We start from the raw sequence: 6,054 nt of genomic DNA, 5'->3' as shown, positions 1-6,054 counted from the left end.
TTTTTCACTGGATTCGATCCAACCTTAAGCTAATAGAAGTTGTTATTCAAATCTAGCCGGTCCACACCACGCCTACTGAGGCGGATCCGTGGATAGATTAATCTAGGGACTGACTTAGTGCTTCAATCAACAATTATCTTATATTTGGATAGCAATAAAATCGGTTGGGATTCAATTATCATTCACAAAATTGCATCATATTTTAAAATTGATTATTTATTTTTTCAAAAAAATTAATCACTGAAGTCGAGAGTGGATACCTAGGTTAAAAAAACAAAAGCATGCGAGAAATTTTCCCTTTAGATTTTCTTTGTTCAATAAAAAAAATTAAAAAGATGAATGTCCTTGATTACTCTCCTGTTTTTTTTTTTGTTTCTATTTCAATTTGGGAGAAAAGGTTGGCAAAAGATATTTCTATTAATCTTTTGTATAAATTATTTTATAGGAAATATAATTTATAATCTATTTCACAACTTAACTAAATAAAAATGATGAAACTGTCATGACTTTACTAATTTAATTCTGATAGTGTTAATTAATAGTTAGTGACAGAAATTCTAAACATTAAGCATCGTTACGCCTATAATCCCTTTTGTACCTTCTCCTTTGCTATATTCGCATCAACTTCTGTAAGCATAATTTATGAACATTAACATAATTCAAATGTATAGGTGAAATGAGTGAACAACATTAATTGAACATTCTCGTCCAAAATCCAAGATTGACTAGATTCTGCAGTTTTCCTGCTCAAATTTCCCATACAATCTGAGATCCCTCACAATACAAGCAGAAGCAGCTAGCCTGAGATTTTTTTTTTTATATCATAACAAAACAGATGAGATCAAGAAGAGACTAAAAAAAGAAGAAACAATTTACAAAGATACGACCTTACTTTCTTCCATTTCCATATATAAACAAAGCAAGGAAGATGTAAGGGAAAGGGATAAGCCTCTGGAAATCACTGGAATGGGTGGCCTCGGGAAGAACTTCAATTTATGACTAAAACGATGAAAAGCTTTCGAATGGTTCATCCCAAAGACCCCATTCCTGTAATTTCCAGTAGCTCCATTTCCCTTTCCCCTCTTCTCTGGTTTCTTCTTTTTCCGGCTCCGCTTTGCTTTGCTTTGCCCCTATCAGATCTTTGAGCATCCAGCACAGATCCGATCTGAAGTCTATTTAATATCTTTACTTAGGTTTTTAACTTTTGTTATTTGCTAGCTGGTCCTTTATGTTTCAATGTTTTTGCTTCAAGCCCAGTTGTCTATGTTCTAGGGTAAAATACACCCATTTGTTTAACTCAGGTTACAATTTAGTCACTTATATTTGAAATGTTATGTTTTAGTCACTTACGTTGTCATGTTGTAACATTTTAGTCATTGCGCCGTTAATTTTTGTTAACAATGTAACGGTAAACTGACGTGGTATGTCAAATTATCATTTCAAACAAAATTTTTAGGTTAAATTGTACAATTAGTCCCCTATATTTTTTCATTTTGAGCAATTTAATTTTTTCTTTTATGTTCTTTTAACTTTCTTTTTTCTTCTTCTTTATTTTCCATTCTCTTTTGCTTTCCCCTCTGTTTTCCTACCTTCTCTATTTCTTTTAACATATCATGAATTCGAATTGGCAATGAAGAAAGAACCATCGTATGGGTTTATGAGTTTTGATTATAGGCAATGATGGCTTTCGACCTCCCACTTCTTTCTTCACTGCCAATTTGATTTCTTGATATGTTAAAAGAAATGAAGAAGGTAGGAAAATAGAGGAAAAAACAGAAGAGAATGAAAAAAAAAAAGAAAAGGAAAGTTTAAAGAAAATAAAAAAAAAAATTAAATTGCTCAAAACAAAAAAAAAATGGGGATCGCTTGTATAATTTAACCTAAAATTTTTGTTTAAAATGATGATTTTACGTGTCACGTCAGCTTACCATTACACCGTTAATGACAACTAACGGTTCAGTAACTAAAATGTAACAATACAATAGCGTAAATGACTAAAACGTAACATTTCAAACATAAGTGATTAAAATATAACTTAAAGTAAACAAAAGTGACCATAAGTATAGTTTTCCCTATGTTCTATGCCTTTTTCTTTTGTTGATATTGACTTTTTTTTGTTTCTAACAAGAATGTAAATAAAATTCCTTCAACATCTTTAAATACTTATATTCATTTTTCTTAAATTAATAATTTTCAATAACTAAACAATTTTTTTAATAACCTTAATCTCCAAAAATTAAACTTGTTTTTTAAAAGAAAAAAATTAAACAAGAGCTCAAGATATAAGAATACACGAGGTGCAATCTTTTTATTTTGTTTATTCTTGTTTCTAACAGCAAAATGTATTTTTAAGCTCTTTTTTTTCCCAACAAAAATAACAAAAATATGAGAAGGAATTCTATGAAACTGTAATTTCACGTCATCTCTATCCATTTTCATTAAGAGAATGACAAATCATATTTTTTCTCCTTATTTTTAGCATTTTTAGTTGAATTTAAATTTTTATAGTAGAAAAAAACTAAAAATTAAAAAAAATATAATTTGTTATTCTCTTATTGAAAAAAAAAAGAAGAAATCTTCTTTAAAAAATATTACTTTTTTAAGCTAACATATTGTGGGTCTAAATATTCTTAAGCCCATACAATAAAAGAAAACCTTAAACCATAGAGCAATCCTTTCATCCACTTTAATTCTCTCTTGGCACCTTCACTTCAATTCTCACAGTCGCATAGACTCCCCAATCATCATTACAATTTCATTCACCATCTCCTATCAAAATTAACACTTAACAGAAAGCTTCCACCACTACTTCACCTCTCTCGGCTTTTGCCTCAACTTATTGCCATCACCTTTATCCAACCACACCACCTCCTTTGCATCCATTACCAGCACTCCTCAAGCCCCACGCGGATACCACCAGCTCTTGCTCTTGGACCCTCCACCATTTTCACCTTTCCCATCATTACTCTTTATGACCCTCTCAACAATCACCATCCTCAACTCGACATCTGTCACCACACAGCCTACATCATTTCCCTCATCACTAAAATCACCCATGACCAGCTCATCATTTCATCATTGCCAAGCCCCCTAACCGCCCATCATCACCCTAGGAACCCGAATTCAAACACAACCAGCCTAGAGTCCCTGATCATGAAACCCGATTAAAATCAAACACTACTTACAATGTTTTCCTTCTTGCTTTTTTGTTTTCCCATGGAAGCTTTTTGTTAGCCTTGATTTCAAATGTTTTGATGTAACATAATTAACTTAAAATTCTTATTAAAAATTTGCAAAATTCATGACAAAATCTTAGAAAATTATTTTCAAGTATTTTTAAACTCATAAATCTGATTAAATTGATTTAGAGTATTTCTTATGAGTTTAAAATCCTAAAAGTCCTTGAAAATTCCTCTAAAATTCCTCTACAATTGTTTTAGTAAAGTCTAGAAACTTGTACTGATACCCCTGGCCCACTTGTATCAATACAATTGAGATAGTAATCTATCTCATGATCCTAAGGGAGAAGTATTGCACAAAGCCCTAGGAGTATCGGTGCAACTAGAGTTGTATCAATACTAGTCGAGACTTGTATCGCAACAAGTCAGACAATAAGCACCTCTAATTTTCCATGGACATGTATCAATACCCTTAAAGAATTGTATCACAACAAGTCAAATGGTAAGTTCCTTTTATTCTTCCCTCAAACTTGTATTGGTATTAGCCCACTTGTATTGATACCACAACCTCCAATGGCTATAATTTTTAAGACTTCTATTGGTACCAAAACACTTGTATTGGTACAAGTCATCTGCAAAATATAATTAATGTGTCAACTTAGTGTTGCAATGGCTCCAATTTGTGTCTCACAACTCCAAATGTCTCCAAACTTGTTAGATGGTACAAATATAGTTCAATGACTCCCAAATGAAGATAAGAAACAAGCCTTCAAAATTCAAAGTGCAAAAATTCAATCTTTTACCTTGTTTTTTTTTTTACTTGTAAACACTTGTGAGTTCCACTCTTATTCATTTACTACTTAAAAACCTAAAAACGTAAATTGACACTAAAACGACTCGATTCTACTTAAAATATGCTAAAAAGAACAACAAATAAATATGCCAAATCACAATAGATCAAAAAGTAGAAACTTAATTACAAATTATTTAAGCCCTAAACATATATGTCCAATCGGTCATTCACTAGCTCAAGATAACTAGAAACGAATTGCATATAGAACCAATAATATGAAATGAATGAAAATGATAAAGTAAGGGAAATAGACCATAAACATCACAATATGCAGTAAATGCGTTTTCTCACTAACTATAAAAGATAACTTAGAAATTAATTTAAGATATTTGAATTATTATTTAATTAATAGAAATTAAACAATTAAAGTTCGAAGTGAGAATTAAATTAATTAATCATCATGGATTTTTTTAATAAGACAATTAAATATATTTCTTTATAGATTCTAGTACGATAAAGTTGTCATGACTTTAACAAAATTAGAATTTGGTTGAAAAAATAATTTAATTAGTTAATTTATTTCATTGACTTAATTAATTAATATTTTGAGAAATAGAAAATAAATATTGGGTTGAATAAATTATAAATGTTGGATAGAAGTACTCATAACACATATAATTAGACCAAATACATAAAAAGAGCCTTACTCTAGGGGTGTTGTAACACCCCTAATCCATATCCGTCGCCAGAATAGGTTTATAAAACATTACCGAAGTTTATCAATCAAACAAACAGAATTCTCAAGCATTTCATATCAGCAAAACAAGTTATCAAAGTATCATTTTAATCCAAATAATAAACATACCCAATCCAAATCAATTTGCCTAGTTCATGAGCACTTAAACATAGAATTACATTCACATACATCTATCTAGATTTAGTTCAATTTACCATGCCATAATATGGCTTCAAAAAAAATAAACACATATTTATATGTATAAAACCAACCAAAATTAAACTTATAACCTCATTTACAATCAAACCACAAAATAACTATTATGTAGACACCCTAGGTACATGTCGACATAAAAGAGTAATCATCACCACGTTTGAGTTCAGGATCGTTGTTGGATGTTGAATCGGTGATTAAAATTGAAGTACCTAATCTGCTCATGAAAAAAAAACCATACGTTGAGTAAAACTCAATGGTATTTCTATAATCCGAATATTTAAAGACAAAACAATATAATAGACACAATTAAATTTTAAGCACAATTGAATATTTAAAATCACATTTATTTATACAATAGCATTAACCATTCAATACTCAAATCATAAATACATCATTTTATATCATACTCAATTCTCATCACTTGCTATATAATAGTTTTTCACAATTTGATCCACATATCATTTGAAACAATAACAATATCCAATTCATGAATACATAATTCATGTGTCTTATTTTTATGTTTCAATTCATTATCCCATTTTCAATTCACATACAATATCATCCAATATCAATCATAGTACCATTTTATTTAATTACCCCTATTAATACGACTCAGACTCGGATGGATACATGGATCCAACCAACACACCAGTTTGGCACCTAGTGCCTCATCGGATAAATCCGAAGTAATAACTGCGCCCAACGCTATATAAATTTGACACCTAGTGTCTCATCGGATAAACCAAAGTAAATTGGCACCCAGTGCCTCATCGACTCGAAGTCGAAGAAATCCTTGAACTCTTCCAATCCTATGACATGCCATTTATATTCGACTCAGCCCGATATAGTTAATAGGGTTTAATTTCACATTTCAGATATAACCAATATCCAATACTAATTTTTCACATAATCACATATATACACATGAATTAAATTCAATCTATAATAATCAATATCCAACTTTCACATTAACACATATATTAATTTCAATTCAATAATCAATACATTCAACATGTATCTACCAATTCAATCCATTTCAATCAATTATCAAAATGTCAATTACTCACCTCAACACTTACCATATGAATTAAATTGAATTATAACAATTAACAACTAAGTTCGAATTATAG

The 6,054-nt window shown here is 30.3% G+C and overlaps 1 long non-coding RNA gene across 2 annotated transcripts; it reads right to left on the bottom strand.

The window, feature by feature from the left end:
- Window positions 1–707: 707 nt before the first annotated feature.
- On the bottom strand, window positions 708–1,173 carry LOC107917513 (uncharacterized). 2 transcript variants are annotated; one of them, XR_005922349.1, is made up of 2 exons: window positions 893–1,173; window positions 708–801 (listed from the first exon to the last, which is right to left on the bottom strand). It is a non-coding gene; the product is annotated as an uncharacterized lncRNA (long non-coding RNA). The 2 variants fall into 2 exon arrangements; XR_001689736.2 differs by having other exon boundaries at window positions 888–1,157.
- Window positions 1,174–6,054: the final 4,881 nt, after the last annotated feature.

This window comes from Gossypium hirsutum, chromosome D12 (genome assembly GCF_007990345.1).
Source record: "Gossypium hirsutum isolate 1008001.06 chromosome D12, Gossypium_hirsutum_v2.1, whole genome shotgun sequence".
Taxonomy (NCBI): Eukaryota; Viridiplantae; Streptophyta; class Magnoliopsida; order Malvales; family Malvaceae; genus Gossypium; species Gossypium hirsutum.
Note: the sequence above shows the minus strand (reverse complement) of the source record. Positions and strands in the feature narration are given on the sequence as shown.